Source organism: Archocentrus centrarchus, chromosome 24 (assembly GCF_007364275.1).
Source record: "Archocentrus centrarchus isolate MPI-CPG fArcCen1 chromosome 24, fArcCen1, whole genome shotgun sequence".
Lineage (NCBI taxonomy): Eukaryota > Metazoa > Chordata > Actinopteri > Cichliformes > Cichlidae > Archocentrus > Archocentrus centrarchus.
The window spans coordinates 490,525-509,890 of NC_044369.1; the positions used below are offsets into that span (position 1 = coordinate 490,525).

At 42.4% G+C, this 19,366-nt stretch overlaps 1 protein-coding gene across 1 annotated transcript in view; it reads right to left on the reverse strand.

The window, feature by feature from the left end:
- adgrg6 (adhesion G protein-coupled receptor G6) overlaps window positions 1-19,366 on the reverse strand; it is a 150,576-nt gene that overhangs the window by 59,850 nt on the left and 71,360 nt on the right. The window lies entirely within an intron of this gene.

Below are 19,366 nucleotides of genomic sequence, written 5' to 3' on the forward strand. Positions count from 1 at the left end.
ATCCTGTGTTGAACTAAAGCTTTTAACTAGGTCGCATATGTTGGTGCAGTTCAGTGAATGCAAATGAGCTTCACTATCCAGCAGCTGGATTTTTAGTAATATTCCGGTCTTTGTGAAATAAAGTCTTAAAATAAATAAAATGTAACAGTCAAGTACTTCAATCATAAAAATAGTATAGGGGGAAATGTGCTGTAGCAATGAACAAAAAAGACCAGAATCAACAAACTGCACATTTAAAGTAGCCTACTAGTATTAATACTGCAGTAGTTTTTGCACAAAACTCACATGTTGAATTTGTCCTTTAGTGGAGGTATTTCTTACTCTAAAACATGCGACACATGGCCCGTCACTGACCTGCTGCCCTTCAGTTCCCTGAAAGCAGGCTCACAGTGTCTTTATTGATAGTGTTTCTTAATCAAAAGCAGCTCTGCCTTCAGGATGCTCCGTTCTCCTGCTATGCTGCACACTGGCAACTAGAGGTCTCTCTAATATCTATAGTTGTTAGCAGATGCTGCTGAGAGGAAAGAAGACCTCTACTCCATCAGTTCTGGAGGGAGATGCTGCAAGTTGCATTTCTTTGCTTATAAATATATTTTTCTGAGTTTTAGGGTGATTTCAAATATCTGAACTGGATTTCATAACAGAGGGAAACATGCAGATGATGAGAAGCAACTGAGCAGGACATCTCCACACCAAGAAGCTGGAAAGTCTGAAAAACTCAAAAGAGGAAAGAGGAAAAACTGAAATGACAAAAAGTGGATGATAGTTCAGCAGAGACACAGAGGGAAAACAGAGCAAACAGACAGTGAGAAATATCACTATTATCCCTTTTATGAACTACAAGTACCAGGCTAAATCCCAATATCTGATTGGTTGGCTAAACTCCATGTTAACCAGTCACCAGGCTCCACTTCCACAGGGATCCCACTCAATCACAGCATTTATATCGACATCTATGGTTCGGCAAAAAGAACTATTGAACCAAGCTATTCATCTGTTATAAACCCAACTACCTAGAAGAGTCACTCACTCAAGTATTCAGTCTTAAAGTCTTGTTACACATAACGGCACTGTGTAATCGCTGATTCTGAGATCATTGTGCTGCCCTAACCTTAACCCTAACCCTCACCCTGGCTCTTTCCTTCAGGATTATTGCCTACTGGCTGCAGGAATGTGTTTCCTTTCAGCCAGGCCAATGGTGATACTGGCTGGTAAGATCAATTCAGTTCCATTTTATTTCTTTAGCATCAAATCACATGTGATTGTGACTCAGGCCTGAGCTGTGTGATGACCTCTGAGTGACTGTGAGGACGTTGCGTGCAGGTTGTATGCAGCTGGCTTTATTTATAGGATCGCAGCCTAGTGGAAATACCACAAAAACATTAATAATATGGAGACAGGTATCCATATGAAGTGGCCATGCTGCTCAGTTCAAAATGTTCATTGTTCTGAATAAAATGTTTGGTTAACCCCTTCAAAAAGACTTGAAGACTCAATACTAGATTTTATTAACTTCATGCTAGTTTCAATGACAATTTTTTTGGGATTTTCTACGACTACGGTTTGTTGTTACTGTGTGACATACTGTTCCCTGATGACAGTCCACACAGACATGTAAAATGAAAGCGCCGTTTACACTGGCATGGTAATGCAGGCTTGACAGCTGAATCCACTGTTGGGGATCCGAGACTGGGGCGCACCGTGGCCTTTTTGAGGCCGCTGCTGCCCCCAGTGTTAGCTGACGCACTGAGAGCTTTGAATGGACGTGTAGGAGAGGAGATCTTTGTAGTTATAAAATGCTGACCATTGACAGCCATAGGTGATGTTGGGGAAAGGTCGACATTTTTGTCTTTGAGCTTTCCACCGCTGTGGTCTTGGTTCATGTCCCCAATCATCAAAGCTCCTGAGCTCTGATTCCTTCTGTGATTTGACACGCTTGGACTCGAGTTCAAACTTGGCTCTGAAATAGTTACATTTGACTTTGCTGATGTGTCTGCATTCACATAGTGATTTGGCATCGGCCTGCCGCCTGTCACACTACCCTGAGATGCATCCAGACTTCCATTTTCCATGAACGCTGTAGCATTTTTAGTTGCTGTGATGTTTATCATTTGAACTGGCATTGAAGGAGAGCCTTTGAGTGTTTCAACAGTGGTTGCATTTAAGATATATTTTAAGCCTGCTGTGTATGTGGCATGGTTGTCCCTCCCAGGAGGTGAGAGCTCATCAAGCCCAGAAATGAAGCCATGATTTGGGGATTCGATAGAGAAGCCAGTGGGGGATCTGGAGGCAGCAGTGGAAGAGGGGGTATTAAGGCCAGAAGGCTGCAGGGGGGTTGGAACAACCAGAGCACCATTTGGTTGTGACGATATTGCAGAAGCAGGCTGATAACAAGATTCAGAAGTAGGACAAGGAGTAGTCTGCATATCAACAGGAGATGACTGAGTATCCAGGGCAAATTCTGGAGTTGCACCTTCATTAGGATGATGGCCTGTTACAGCTTTTAAGATTACAGCATTGTCAATGCTCACAGGTGAGACGTGCTCATCTGCAAAATGTATCTTTGGAACAACTTCTGCAGGATTAAATGGAGCAGAGAGATGTGATAATTGCACACTAGCAGTTTGCTTATTGGAGGCCTCAGATATCAACACTGAACTACTGACAAATGTAGAAGCATCCTGTTCTTGTGAGTGGTTTGTAAACTGTGGAAAAACCTCATCCAGGTTAGGAGAAACAAGAGGATGTGACTTGATGGATTGTGATTCATCTTCAGGGAGTGTGGAAGCTTGGTCAAAAGAAAGTGATCGTGTGTCTGTGATAAACTGATCTGATTGGATAACAGGATTTGTGGTGGATCTTTGTAATGACTGTAAATATTTGTTAGGGGAGGGTTGTGTTATTGTGGGCTGGAGGAATCTAAGAGTCGGACGAGTGGGTGAGAAAGGCCCAATTTCTGTGTTCATCCTGCCAGCAGATGCTGCTGGCCATGTCACCCTGCTCGGGAGGAGAAAGGAGGATGAAGGGGTCGAGAAAGGTGAAAAATTGAGAAAGGACATGGTTAGAGGGGGAGGGACAGAAGGATAGGTGTGAGAAAGGTAATGAGCTGGAAAAAGAGGTGTAAGGCTTGCTGCAAGAGAAAGAGAAAGTGACATAGAGGGCAAAAGGACAGGAGTGGTGGGTGTGAAAGAACTGAAGTTTGAGGATTGCTGCTGCAGCTCCTCAGTGTTAGGCCCCTGTCTCTTGCTCATGTTGAGCTCATCACTTCTCTTCCAAAATTCATGAGTGTGCGTCTGGGTCTCAGAGTGTGCGGGCAGCCGTGTGTGTACTGAAATGTGTGTCTTGATCAGGTGTTCGGTGTTAGCTTGTGTCGGGCCTGAGTTGTGTGTAAAATTGATTCCTGAAGCGAGTTGGGGGGTTGTCACGCCAAGCTGTGCACTTGAGCTGTCGTGGAGTGCCAGCATCTGGGATGGATTCAACAAAGGGTGAGTGGGGAGACTAAATGAATTGTCATAGCCAGCAGGAGCGTGTGAGCCCCTGGAGTTAGTCTGAGCATCAGCAGCTTTATTTGTGTCTGCCTGGTTGTGTAAATGGGAGACTGCATGATGCAACCTCCATGAATCTCTGTTAAAGGTCAGGCTGGAAGGATATCGATCTTGTAAGCCAGACAAAGATGTCTCAGTCAGAAAGGTTTCCTCTCCCACCATCCTCTCTGTCTCTCTGGCAGATGCAGTAAGTGACAAGATGTCAGAGTTTCTAGTTAAAAGCAAGACATCTGAAGATAATGAAGAAATGGCGGAGGAAGAGAGCAGTTCCTGCTTTCCTTCCTTATTTGCCTGAGGCAGAGCCAGGGTACGATCATAGCCCCAAATACCAGCTGCTGGCGATGAGGTAAAGCCAATATCAGAATGATACACTGAAACTATCTCGCTTAAATCTTTCTGATCAGAATGAACCAAAAAGTGACTGGCTGACAGACTGGCGGCATCTGAGGAAGGCCACAAAACCATTGACAAATTTAGCTCCGATTCAGGCACCTCTAACTGTGACAGAGTCGGGCCAAAATCTGGTACAAATAATGTAGAACTGGATACCAGATTCTTCACAGATACTCCCGAGGGAGCTGAGTTAGTCTGACTAAAGGAGTTATCTAAAAAATCTTCTACATGGATTAATATATCTGATTGAGTATCAAGGGACAGATTATACAGAGAAGTGGGGAATTCACGTCTAATAGGTTGAGATATACCACTAGAGGACTTTTCTGCAGAAGGTAAGTGGTATTCAAGGTGCAGTACACTATCAACTACAGGCAACTGAGATTCAGCTGGGGCTTTAGAAAAGAGAGGAAGTGACAACAAAGACGCTGTGTCAACTGTTGAGGCCTCAAAGTCCTTTTGAAGATTTGAGGACAGAAATGACAACACAGAAGAGTGAAAGTTCCCATCATCTCTGTCTGGCTCTGGCATGTGAGCAGTCTCAGCAATACTGCCTGTTCCTGAAAGCCTTCGCTCTGCATGCTGAGAGGAGGACGGCAGGAGAAGGGAGGGGTACCGAGGAGCAGCAGAGGGTGGGAGAGGAACAGTGGTGGGCCAAAGGGGAGCAGAGGCTGAGGGAAGGGTGAGAGTAACTGAGGCGTATTGGAGTATGGTGGTTTGAATGGGGGAGTCATTGGAGGGGGTGGTAGTATATTCTGACTGAAAGGGAGAAAAAGGAGAAGTAAGAGGTAGGATGCTGGATGTAGGGTAGCGAGGGTTCTGATATGGCTTGTGAAAAGAGGGAGATGGAGCGGAGAGAAGTGATAATTGATTGGGAATGGTGTGTACAGAAGAATGTATCTGTGTATGTAAGTCTGTACTTCTATATGAATATTTAAGTCCAACTTTGCTGCCCAAAGTGTTTAAAGAAAGTGAAGATGTCTGGGCCTTGTCTTCCTTCTGTGGGACTGAAGAGGAGAAGTTTTGTTTTGGGAAAACCTCCTGTGCAAGGAAAGAAGGGGAGCTTAGTTGTACCATTGGCAAAGAGGGTGTGGGCTGAATGAAGAGAAGGGATGAAGAGGAGGAAGGAAGGAGAGATGGCGTTTGAAAAGTCAGTCTTTCCAGTTGTGTGTTGGAACTTTCCTCTTGCTTCTGTCCACTTGGACTACTGCTCTTTGGAATCTCATGGTAGGTCTGAGCTGCGGTCAAAGTCTGATTAAAAGTGCTGATGGATGTTTCTGGTGCCAATTGGTCTTGTGAGTGATCTTGAAAAAGCTTGATGTCTGCTCCTGAACTGCTCAGCAGGCTTTCTGAGTCATCATGAAAATGTGTTTGGGTGAGAAAATGTTTGCTTTCTGCCTCAGAAGCAGTTGAGGGTTGCATCACAAGGTGGGAAGCATCATGAGGGTCTGAGTTATTGAATGATTTCTCATTTGTGTCATCAGGTCTAGTAGTGGGTTCTTCCAGAGAGTAGGCATCAAATTCATATAATCTGAAAACACTGCTTTCCCCCACAAGTTCAGTCAAATTATACGTGAATGGCTCAAACCCTGATGAATATTTATTATCTGGTGTCTCCTGGGGATCAGTCTGGGGATCAGTCTGGTTACCCGTAGCAGATGTTTGACTTTCACCACCGTTCACACTGAGGAACGACCACAACGAAGCTGCAGGTTTGTTCTTCCTATGGCTAAGTGATGATAATGATGACAAAAATGATGATGATGATGATGATGATGATGATGGTGGTAGGGACGCTACCCCAACTGCAGGGGATGCCTCACTTTTATTCTGCCACAGAGATGACCCCTGAGACAAACTGGAAACCTTAGATTCAGGAAGGGACTTTGAGTCCCGAGTGGTAGTAGAGGCCTCCTTTTTGGAGACTGGTTGGTGAAAAGTTATTTGCCATGATGCAGCATTAGAAATATTTAAATGAACAGTTGTAGGCATGTACATTGAGTTTGTGTATTTGAATCCACTTGCTGGTGTAAATGTAGGCCTGGCTGTGGATTTGAGCTCAGCTAGTGGAAGAGCAGGTTTTGTGATGTGAATCTCCATCCCAGGCGGTGCTCTGGTGGCAGCTGGCTGTCTTCCTCGGTTTGGCCTCTTCCTCAGAGGAGTTGAAATATACCCTAAGGAGAGCTTGGATCTTCGATACCGTGGGGGTCTGTGAAAGGAAGCTGGAGGCCTTGGATGAATGGGTTCAGATGAAGCAGAGGAACCAGGGGCTGCAGGTAAAAATCTGGGCTGATAAGCTGAATGTTGGGGACCAGCGGTTTGAATAGGAGGGCTCAACAGACTGGATACAATTGATCTACGAAGAGAAGCTCCTCCAAGAGGGCTGTGAAAAGAAGCAGACCGAGTTTGTCTGCTTCTGTGGACTAAAGGAACTGGATGTCTAGGGGCTTGAGAAACAGAGAATTTAGCAGCAGTAAATCCAAAAGTCTGTCTTCTATGGTAACCAGCTGGCCAAACAGCTAGAGACTTGGACTTCAAGACCACTGGCTCAGTCTGCTGAAGCATAATTTGAATCTCCTCCACTGTCACCAGGACATGGCAGATCAAAGCAGATTATAGTGAAAAAGCAGGTTAAAGACAATAAATAAAGTTAAAAAATGCATTTCAAAATGTAAACCACTAGAACAGCACATGACACATTCATATAAGTCATCATAAAACACAACTATTTTAACAGGATTGTACAGCGATTGCAAGAAAAATAGTAGAAAAAAATTAAAGGTTTTGTGAATGAATGAACTATATGCAAAGAAACCAAAGATGTGACTATAACTATGACTAGGGCAGGCGGATTAAGCAGTTAATATCACAACAGAAGGATAAAAAAGTAGGAGAAGAAGGCAACCCCCCCCCCTCCAAAAAAAAAAAAAACAAAAAAACAAAGTTTGACAGCCCAAAGGTCCTGCAGTAGAAACACACAAGTAAAAAAAACTTAGTATATTCCAAGTTTTTTGTTGCTTTTCAAAGATGATAAATAAAGAGAAAAAAAACTGAACAGGAAGGATGAGGAGTGGCTCAGACAGATTAAAAAAAACTAGACACGGATGTGTGCATGTTACCCCAAGAAGAAGCAACAGGAACAGTCATGTTAGTCTCTGATTGGTTAGTAGTCGGCAACAGCAGGTGGTCATTCGTTCCTTGAACAGTTTGTGAAGAAGAAATGGCATCAGAAACTAAAAGAAAGGGGAGGGAGGAGCCACAAACAGAATGAAACATGCCAAAGATGAACACAGACAAATGTAGTCTTATTCCGGTTTCATGGTATATGATCTACAAGTTTTAATGAAAAAACAGCTCAAGTTAGTTTTTCTAACCTGTAGTACTGTGCAAAAGCCTTGACCCACCACTCATTTCTATATATTTTGCGTCCAAGGAGCCAGAGTGGTCTTGATGAATACTTCTCCAGCTTTCTGATGTTTTCCTTTGGACATTGACTGCTTTTTCACTCATTTTCAGCACAGTCCTTGTACCTGATCATTTTCACAGGAATGATTTTTATTTGTTTGTTAAGCCACTTAACACTGACCTATGAATCATTTAAGCATTAAAAAAAGGCCCTAACTCAAGGGATGAACCAGTGTTGTGTCTACACATAACAGACAACTTAGCAAAGAACCAGTGTTAAATTGTATCTTTAAATACTTTGTTACTAGCAGACTGTCATAAAAACAAATCCTGTGTTCCCATTTCTTTACACAGTACAGAGCAGCTACCTAAACTCTGCTCCCAGTGAGGTTGATTATCTCGTCAATAGTTTTACATCCTCACTGCGTATAACTTTGGATACTGTGGCTCCTCTGAAAAGGAAAGCTTCAAATCAGAAGTGCCTGACTCCGTGGTATAATTCACAAACACACAGCTTAAAGCAGATAACCCGAAAGCTGGAGAGGGAATGGCGTCTCACTAAATTAGAAGATGCTCATTTAGCCTGGAAAAAGAGTTTGTTGCTCTATAAAAAAGCCCTCCGTAAAGCTAGGACATCTTACTATTCATCATTAATTGAAGAAAATAAGAACAACCCCAGGTTTCTTTTCAGCACTGTAGCCAGGCTGACAAAGAGTCAGAGCTCTGTAGAGCCGAGTATTCCTTTCACGTTAACTAGTAGTGACTTCATGGATTTCTTTACAAATAAAATTTTAGACATTAGAGAAAAAATTATTCATAACCATCTCAAAGATTATTCTTCATGTTCGGCTGCTTTCAGCACTGCTGGTATTTGTTTAGACTCTTTGGCTCCAGTTGATCTTTCAGAGTTAACTTCAATAGTTACTTCCTCCAAACCAGCAACATGTTTGTTAGATCCCATTCCTACTAGACTGTTCAAAGAAGTCTTTCCAATTATTGATGCTTCAATCTTAAAAATGATCAATCAGTCTTTATTAGTTGGCTATGTACCACAGACCTTCAAGGTGGCTGTAATTAAACCTCTACTTAAAAAGCCATCACTTGACCCAGCTGCCTTAGCTAATTATAGGCCAATCTCCAACCTTCCTTTTCTCTCAATGATCCTTGAAAGAGTAGTTGTAAAACAGCTAACTGATCATCTGCAGAGGAACGGTTTATTTGAAGAGTTTCAGTCAGGTTTCAGAATTCATCACAGTACAGAAACAGCATTAGTGAAGGTTACCAATGATCTTCTCACAGCCTCTGACAGTGGACTCATCTCTGTGCTTGTCCTGTTGGACCTCAGTGCAGCTTTTGATACTGTTGACCATAACATTTTATTACAGAGATTAGAGCTTGCTATAGGTATTAAAGGTACTGCACTGCAGTGGTTTGAATCATATTTATCTCATAGACTCCAATTTGTTCATGTAAATGGGGAGTCTTCTTCACACACTAAGGTTAATTATGGAGTTCCACAGGGTTCTGTGCTAGGACCAATTTTATTTACATTATACATGCTTCCCTTAGGCAGTATTATTAGAAAGCACTGCATCAATTTTCATTGTTATGCAGATGATACTCAGCTTTACCTATCAATGAAGCCAGATGACACACATCAATTAGTTAAACTGCAGGAATGTCTTAAAGACATTAAGGCCTGGATGACCTTTAATTTCCTGCTTCTAAATTCAGATCAAACTGAAATTCTTGTTCTCGGCCCCACAAATCTTAGAAACATGGTGTCTAACCAGATACTTACTCTGGATGGCATTACTTTGGCCTCCAGTAACACTGTGAGAAATCTTGGAGTCATTTTTGACCAGGATATGTCCTTCAATGCACATATTAAACAAATATGTAGGACCGCTTTTTGCATTTGCGCAATATTTCTAAAATTAGAAACATCCTTTCTCAGAGTGATGCTGAAAAGCTAATTCATGCATTTATTACTTCTAGGCTGGATTATTGTAATTCATTATTATCAGGCTGTCCTAAAAGCTCCCTGAAAAGCCTTCAGCTGATCCAAAATGCTGCAGCTAGAGTACTGACAGGGACTAGAAAGAGAGAGCATATTTCTCCCATATTGGCTTCTCTTCATTGGCTCCCTGTTAAATCTACAATAGAATTTAAAATCCTTCTCCTCACATACAAGGTCTTGAATAATCAGGCACCATCTTATCTCAAAGACCTCATAGTAACATATCACCCCAATAGAGCACTTTGCTCTCAGACTGCTGGCTTACTTGTGGTTCCTAGGATACTTAAGAGTAGAATGGGAGGCAGAGCCTTCAGCTTTCAGGCCCCTCTTCTGTGGAACCAGCTCCCAGCTTGGATTCAGGAGACAGACACCCTCTCTATTTTTAAGATTAGGCTTAAAACTTTCCTTTATGATAAAGCTTATAGTTAGGGCTGGATCAGGTGACCCTGAACCATCCCTTAGTTATGCTGCTATAGGCCTAGTCTGCTGGGGGGTTCACATAATGCACTGTTTCTTCTCATTCACCTTATTTACTTTGTTTATACTCCACTCTGCATTTAATCATGAATTGATATTAATAGAATAGAATAGAATAGAATAGAATGCCTTTATTGTCATTATACAGGATGTACAATGAGATTGGAGGGCCACTCCTGTTCAGTGCCATGTAACAGAAAATCAAACTCTCTAAAATGAAAATAAAAATATTATAATCAATAATCCATCAATCAATAATTAATCTCTGGCTCTCTTCCACAGCATGTCTTTCTCTCCCCTCAGCCCAACCGGTCGCGGCAGATGACCCCCCCTCCCTGAGCCTGGTTCTGCTGGAGGTTTCTTCCTGTTAAAGGGAGTTTTTCCTTTCCACTGTCGCCAAGTGCTGCTCACAGGGGGTCGTTTTGACTGTTGGGTTTTCTCTGTATTATTATAGGGTCTTTACCCACAATACAAAGCCCCTTGAGGCGACAGTTTGTTGTGATTTGGCACTATATAAATAAAATTGAATTGAATTGAATTGAACTTTAGTTGAATCTGTGTAAAATGTCAAAGATAACACAGTTCGACAGCATAAAATTTTGCATGAACAAGGTGATCCAAAACACCCAAACAGCTGTTAGCAGAAAACTTGGCATCTCGCAGCATGGTGTGCAGTGTGTCCATAAAAATTCCAGGAACTGGTTAAGTGGAGGTAAAAAGAAGCGACAGGTTAAAAAAAAAAAAAAACTCTCTATGGCAGATGAACAGCATCTGAAAGTCACGTCCTTCAGAAACAGGAAAAAAATCCAGCAAAGCTCTGACACAGGACCAGAGAGCTGCATCTGGACTTTCAGCTGATCTACTGTTCACTGAAGCCTCATCAGAGATGGTCTCAGTGGAAGGACGGCTGCCAAGAAGCCTTTATTAAGGAAGGGAAACAGGGAGGAAAGGCTGAGGTCTGCCACATTACACAAGAACTGGACTGAACATCAGTGACAGGTCTGATGGAGGGATGGATCCATATTTTGATTAAAATCCTTGTCAGAGGAGGTCAGGAGAGAAGAGACTGGTGCTACCGTTAGGCAATGTGGTTTAAGTGTCTTGCCCAAGAACACGACGCAGCGCAGGGACAGGGGCTCGAACCGGCAAACCCTCCGGCTGCAAGGTGAGTGTCTACCCACTGCGCCACTGCCACTAAGGCCGCATTTCAGCCAGTGGTGTTGGAGAGCTTCCCAAAATTGGTGGAATTATGAACATAGAAAAGTACCATCAGATTTTGATGCACCATGAAATACCAACTGGAAAGCATGTGATTGGAAAGAGCTTCATTTTTTAAGCATGACAATGACCCAAATACACTGCCAATTAAGTAAAAACATAGAAAAACATACAATGGAAAATTATCCCACACACTGGGGAGACCAGTCCATGGCTGATAGTGTGGGATCATCCTGACAGGGAACAGAAGAAAATGCAGAAACATTCAAAGAAGAGTTTTGAATGTCCTCCAAAAAGCCTGGATAACTGAAGACCACTTAAAGAAAACAAGAAAGCTGCCTCAGACAGTTCAGGTTGTGTTGATAAATTAAGGTGGTGATACAAAATATTTTGCTTTATATATTGTATTTGCATGTATGTTTACACATTTCAGTGAATCATGTTTACATGTTACATGTTTTCCTTGGAAAATACAGTACCAGTCAAAAATTTGGACACACCTTCTCATTCAATGTTTTTCTTTTGTCTTTTTTTTTTCCTACGTTGTAAATTAATACTGAAGTCATCCAGACTATGAAGGAACACATAAGGAATCATGTAGTAAACTTAAGTGTTAAACCAACCAAAATATGTTTTAGATTCTCCAAAGTCGGAACTTTTGCTTTGATCACAGCTTTGCACACTCAGTCAGGTTCATGAGGTCATCTCCTGAAATGGTTCTCCAACAGTCTTAAAGGAGTTCTCAGAGGTGCTGATCACTTATTGGCTGCTTTTCCTTCACTCTGCAGTCCAACTCATCACAACTCATAGCTGGGTTTAGATCAGATGGTTGTGGAGGCCAGGTCATCTGATACAGCATTCCATCACCCTCTTTCTTAGTCAAATAGCCCTTACAGAACCTGGAGGTGTGTTTGGAGTCATTGTCCTGTTGAAAACAAATGACGGTCCCACTAAGCACAAACAAGATAGGATGGGATGTTGCTGCAGAATGCTGTGGTAGCCATGCTGGTTAAGTATGCCTTGGATTTGGAATAAATCACCAACAGTGTCACCAGCAAAGCACCTCCATACCATCACATTTCCTCCTCCATACTTCATGGTGGGAACTACACATGTAGGAACCATCCGCTCACGTTTTCTGTATCTTACAAAGACATGATGGTGTTTGGAACCAAAAATCTCAAATTTGGATTCGTCAGACCAAAGGACAGATGTCCTCTGATGTCCATTCCTTGCGTTCCTTGGCCCAAGTCTCTTCCACTTGTTGTTCTTCCTTAGAAGTGGCTTCTTTGCAGCAATTTGACCATAAAGTCCAGATTCACACGGTCTTCTCTGAGCAGTTGATGTTGAGATGTGCATGCTGCTTGAACTTATCTGGGGTGCTGTTAACTTGTGGTTTCTGAGGCTGGTAACTGATAAACTTATCCTGAGCAACAGAGGGAACTCTTGGTCTTCCTTTCCTGGGGTGGTCCCGATGAGAGCCAGTTTCATCATAAGGTTTGATGGTCTTTGAAAGTATCCTCAAGTGCAGTTGCAATGTTCTTGAAATTTTTTAGATTGACTGACCTTCATTTCTTCATGTCATTGTTCTTTACTTGGTTGAGGCATTCTTGCCACAATATAGATTAGAACATTACTCAAATGGGCTATTCACTGTATACCAGCTCTACCTCTTCACAACACAATTCATGGTCTCAAACACATTAAGAGGGCAAGAAATTTAAGGAATTAACTCTTGACAGGCTCAGCTGTTACGTGAAAGCTATTCCAGGTGAATAAGATTAAGATTAGATTAAGATAGTGTTTATTTGTCACATGCACAGTTATACACAGTACAATGCACAGTGAAATGTATTTTGTACCTGCTACCATATATACACACACATATAAATAAGAAGAAGAATAAAAATAAAAAAAGTAATTCACACTATACTCTATATACTATACACTATACACACTTTTATAAATTATAATATTTACATTGTGCAATAATGGTCCAGTTAGGGCTCAGAGTTGAGCAGACGGATGGCTTGTGGGTAAAAACTCTTCTTCAACCTTTCAGTCTTAGTCCTCAGGCAGCGGTAACGCCGGCCTGATGGGAGCAGGGAGAAGAGAGAGTGTCCGGGGTGGCTGGGCTGTTTTAGGATCTTCATGGCCCTCAGCCTGCACTGCTTGGTGTAAATGTCCTGCAGGTTGGGGAGGGTGGTTCTGATGGTCCGTTCAGCTGAACGAACCACCCTTTTTAGGGCCATGAAGTCCTGCTTGGTGCAGTTTCCCATCCAGGTGGAGCATGATGCTCTCGATGGTGCAGGTGTAAAAGTTCCTGAGCACCTTGAGTGGGAGCTTGAAGTCTCTCAGCCGCCTCATAAAGCTGACTGAGAAAATGCCAAGATGTGCAAAGCTGTCATCTAAGTAAGAGGTGCCTACTTTGTAAAATCTAAAATATATTCTGGCTTGTTTCACACTTTTTTTGTTTACTAAATAATTCTATATGTGTTTCTTCATAATTTGGATGACTTTAGTATTAATCTGCAATAAAGACAATTTTTAAATAATGAAAAACCGCTGAATTAGAAGATATGTCCAAACTTTCACTGGTACTGTATAAGGAAATGAGGAATGACTAAAGACTTTTGCACAGTACTGTACAGTACTAAAGGTTTGTTTTCTGTGTGAGATTCAGATTTAATTAATTGGTTAATATGGACACAGATCCATTTACATTTCCTTGCACTGTCACTATATTATTAATAATTATAAACTAATAAAAATGGAAGGATAGAAAAATGGAAATATGTCAAATATAATTATGAAAGATCCAGCAGTTGAAAATCAATAGTTAGTAATAGTTAATAATTTGGTTATTATATACTGTTTTCAGCAGCTCCTCACAAAAGTTAGTTAAGATAAATTAATCAAAAACAAAAGTTGATTCAAACATGACTGCTTAAATCCTCAAAGAATCTGTTATTACCTGTTAAGTGCTTTTAATGTCTAACATCCTGACTGAGGTTTGGTATCTGTGCTGATAATCTGTAGTTAAAACTATTTCAGCAGACTGGAAGCAAATTTCTTTTAATTCTCATCTTAATTGCCTCCTTTTATGACCCAGTTGTTTGGGTTTGTACGAACTGCAGCTGTGGCACAACAACATCCTATAATATATGATTTCTGTTCCTGCCAGCACAAACACCACTCAGGTTAAAACCTCATGCAGTTAGGCAATGTATTATCACAGTCGAGCTAGCCTGTTTTAGCGATACCAGTACTGTTGCTCTTACCATGCGTGCTGGGGTTAGTAGCTGGGTGGTTAGTGGTGGAAGATGAAACAGCTGGCATGCTGCTGGTTGCCTGTTGGGCTGCAGGAAGTAAACAATCACAGATTATCAGTCATCTTACCCGACACACATTGTCACTATGTTGGTACTCAAAGAACTTCATCAAGGAATTTCACATTTCTGATCCTATGATGTGACATTAATGACCAACATCACAAATAAAACTAGAAACATTGTCTTCAAATGTGCAGGTACATGAAGTGTTTATAAAATTTTAGTCTTGTTTCACAATAAATACAGCAAACAGTGCATTTATTTATTATTAAATTACAATGGCACCAGTTGACCATGTCCATTAAGCAAGCTGCTACATGTTGTGAACACTTCCCACAAATCAAACCAGATTCTTCTGTGCTGAAGATCAGCTAATGAGCATAAACACCAACCCCCACCACACCCCATGCAACAAACTTTATTTTTGCACTATTGCTAACAAGTCTCCACTGGGGCCATCCATGTATCTTCCTTTTACTCTATAATAATTTGTTAGTGGCCCTGCAGCCATCAAGTTCACATAGTCACGTTGTTTTGATGGGAAAACCATTTTCTAATTGAGAACAGAGGCAAAGCTGACCTGTTAGGAGTCACAAACACTTTGAGAAAAGATCCATTCGGTTCAAGGTAGTGATGCTCCTCCAAAGTCTTTTCTTCACTTTCCTGCACTCACTGTATACTACATCCATGAAAGACAGCCCTTGATTGAATACAGAGACAATTTACAGCATCCAGTTTAGCAGGAATTTTTTGACATGTGGTTTCTCTTATTTTATTTGAAACATGATTTTAAAGTTTTCTCTCCTCGTTTGAGACAAATTTTAATCAACTCCAATAATAGACTGCAAAATCTGACTACATTATTATTTTAATCAAGGTGAAACTGTCAATATTTTTGAACACTGAGGTCACATCATTTGGGAGAAAAGGTAGAGTTTTGAGTGAGGGCTACAAAATCCTCTGCATTAATCAACCATACATCATGTGTTCTTAAAAACATTAAAAATCAAAATTAGTTTAATTACAACAAACACAGCTGTTAAGTTACCGTGGCAGCTACTGACAACAGTATTATAGATATTGTTTGCTACCTCACCAGGTCCTGTACTGCTGACTGAAGAAACATAAGTAGCAGTAGATGCAGAGGAAGGAACTCTGGTGGTGATGGTAGTAATAGGCCAGACTGATTAGATTAGATTAGTAACACAATCTGCTTTACAAAGCTCTTCTGTGAGCATTATGATAATGAAAAAATATGAAGCCAGGTTAGCAACTGCTAACAGTCACCACAAATACCACTCAGATTAAACATCATGCAGCCGGAGGACAGGTAAACTTTTTTTTTAAAGAAAGCTAGCCATTTTAACGATGCCAGGGCTGTTGCTGTCCCATGCATTATAGGGTTAGCAGTTGCACAGTTAGTGGTAGAAGACACAACTGTCAGCGTGCTGCTGGTTGTCTGCTGGGCTACAGGAAGTAAAAAGTGAAAAATAAAAAAGTCGCTACAGCCCTGTGAACAACTAAACACATCCCACGATTCAATAGCTTGTGGAATGACCTTTAAGTGGACTGGTTCTTATGTTGCACTTTTCTATTCTGCATAAGCACTCAAAGCACTTTATACAGCATGTCTCATTCACCCTTTCACGCATATTCACACAAACACTTTCTACATCTAAGTACTTTCTAACATTCACATTTGATGAGTGCATCAGGAACAACTCAGGGTTCAGCATCTTGCCCAAGGAGACTTTGGCATGCATACTGGTACAGCCAGGGATCAAACCACCAACCTTCCAATTAGTAGATGATCTGTTCTACCTCCTGAGCCGCAGTCACGCTTTAGCCTAATTCCTAAGGAAGCAGTAAGGGTGTACTTAGTTTTTCATATAACTATGTTGAAGAAGATATGTTGTCGATACAATAAGCTATGAACCAACTGATCTAATGTGAATGAAGGCTATCACATCAGTTTTTGACTGTGATTTGTTAGATCTGTGATTTTAATGGCAACGGTGCATTTGGGGATGTTCATCTGCCTGCAGGAAAAAGTCAACACCTACAGTATAGCTGCATCCTGAGGAACAAAAACAACTTGCAAGCACAGCTTGTGAGGGCCATCTTTTACCATAAGTGGAAAACAGCTAAAAACACAGCTACACTGAGGGGGCAAAACCAGCTGAAATGTCAGCTCCAGCATCACCTAAGAAACAAAGCCATAACATATCTGGGTCATAAATCCCTCTTCTGTTCACCAGTCACTGTTAAAAATGCAGATAAATAAATAAATATGGAAAGTCATTGTCACACAATATGCAATGATTTAAAGGTTTGATGTCAGCAACTGCAATGCCTCCTAGCACTCTATGCAGTCTGCCTAACAACATGCAACCAGAGCCTGGTCAAATACAATTGGTCAACATCACAAACAGAAACCATTTACCATTTAATGTTTGAGTTCAAACAATTTAATATCATCATGTTTTGCACCTGCTAAAAATCTAGTTTATACCAGTTTTAACAGACTGGATTAATATGCCGCTGCATGGTGGCATGATGGTTAGCAGTGCTACCTCACAGTTAGAATGCCTTCTAGAAGGTCTGGGTTCAATTCCGGCTTGGCCCAGGCCTCTCATTGTTTGGAATAGTAGACATTTGGTGTTTTTGTTCACAACACTCTCTCATATAGTTTTTTATTGTTCCATGGACAAATGTTATTTGTAAATGTTAATGTACCAGCATTCAGCAGGGCTGAGTTTTATCATGTTTATTTACCAAATTTAAACAAACACAGTTCAACACTGTAAAAAATATTTGTGTTACGGGGCAGCAACGGTGGCATGGTGGTTAGCACTGCTGCCTCACAGCTAGAATAGCTAAGATAAGATAAGAGATAAGATAGTGTTTATTCGTCACATGCACAGTTATACACAGTACAATGCACAGTGAAATGTATTTTGTACCTGCAACCATATATACACACACATATAAATAAGAAGAATAAAAATAAAAATAAGTAATTCACACTATACACTATACACACTTTTACGTGGAATTATAGATTATAAATTATAATATTTACATTGTGCAATAATGGTCCAGTTAGGGCTCAGAGTTGAGCAGACGGATGGCTTGTGGGTAAAAACTCTTCTTCAACCTTTCAGTCTTAGTCCTCAGGCAGCGGTAACGCCGGCCTGATGGGAGCAGGGAGAAGAGAGAGTGTCCGGGGTGGCTGGGCTGTTTTAGGATCTTCATGGCCCTCAGCCTGCACTGCTTGGTGTAAATGTCCTGCAGGTTGGGGAGGGTGGTTCTGATGGTCCGTTCAGCTGAACGAACCACCCTTTTTAGGGCCATGAAGTCCTGCTTGGTGCAGTTTCCCATCCAGGTGGTGATGCTCCCACGCATGATGCTCTCGATGGTGCAGGTGTAAAAGTTCCTGAGCACCTTGAGTGGGAGCTTGAAGTCTCTCAGCCGCCTGAGGAGGTAGACACGCTGTCTGGCCTTCTTCACAGTGATGTTTATGTGATGAGTCCAGGACAGGTCCTGTGAGATGGTCACTCCCAGGTATTTGAAAGTGTCCACTCTTTCCACCTCAGCACCACTGATGACAAGTGGATGGTAGTCCCTCTGCTGCTTCCTGCTGAAGTCCACGATCAGTTCCTTCATTTTGCTGACGTTGAGCAGGAGGTGGTTCTCCTGGCACCAGTTCTCCAGGCAGGAGACCTCTCTCCTGTAGGCTGTCTCCTCATTGTGGGAGATTAGTCCCACAACAGCAGTGTCGTCAGCAAACTTGATGATGACGTTGGACTCTGACATGGCCTCGCAGTCATGGGTGTACAGTGAGTACAGCAGAGGGCTGAGCACACAGCCTTGGGGGGATCCAGTGTTGAGGGTGAGGGAGGATGAGGTGAGGTGACCCACTCGTACCACCTGTGGTCTGCTAGTCAGGAAGCTGTGAACCCACCTGCACAGGGATGGGCCCAGGCCCAGGTCCAGCAGCTTAGAGACCAGCCTGGAGGGAACTATGGTGTTGAATGCTGAGCTGTAATCTACAAACAGCACTCTCACATAGTTCCCCTTACCAGTGGCTATGTGTGAAAGGGTCTTGTGGAGGAGGAAGGATATGGCGTCATCTGTGGATCTGTCTGGCCGGTATGCAAACTGTAGTGGGTCGAGGGTGGTGGGCAGTGAGGAGGTGATGAATGTCTTGATGCGTCTCTCAAAACATTTCATCACCACAGAGGTGAGAGCTATGGGCCTGAAGTCATTGGGACTGCTGGGGTGTGGTTTCTTTGGGACAGGGACTATGATGGACTTTTTAAAGCAGGTGGGAATCACACACAGTTTCAGTGAGAGGTTGAATATCAGTGTAAACACAGGTGCCAGCTGGTCAGCGCAGGTCTTAAGGACACGTCCACTAATACCGTCTGGTCCAGCCGCTTTCCTGGTGTTTACACGTCTAAACGCCCTCCTCACGTCGCTCTCCGTCACAGTGAGTGTCTCCGCCCCTCCGGCCGGGAGCGCAGCGGGCTGTCGGCTTCCCGACTCAAAGCGCGCAAAGAAGATGTTGAGTTCATGAGCCAGAGAAGCGTCGGCACTCACCGGGTGTGTGTGTGGTGCTTTGTAGTCCGTGATGGTGCGTAGTCCCTGCCACAGTCCCCTGGGGTCAGACTGTTGTAGTTGCTGTTCCAGTCTGCGGCCGTAGCGATGTTTAGCCTCTTTCACCGCTCTGCGGACGTTGTATGATGCAACCTTGTAGTCCTCCATGTTCCCAGAGGCGAGGCCGGAGTTGTAGGCAACGGTGCGGGACCTCAGGGCATCGCGGACAGATTTATCCACCCACGGCTTCTGGTTGGGAAAAGTCCTGATGGTCCTCCTAAGTGAAGTGTCATCAACAACTTTCCCAATAAATCCCACAGCAGTTTCCGTAAACTCCTCGATGTCTCCGCCCGCGCTGCTGCGAAACATGTCCCAGT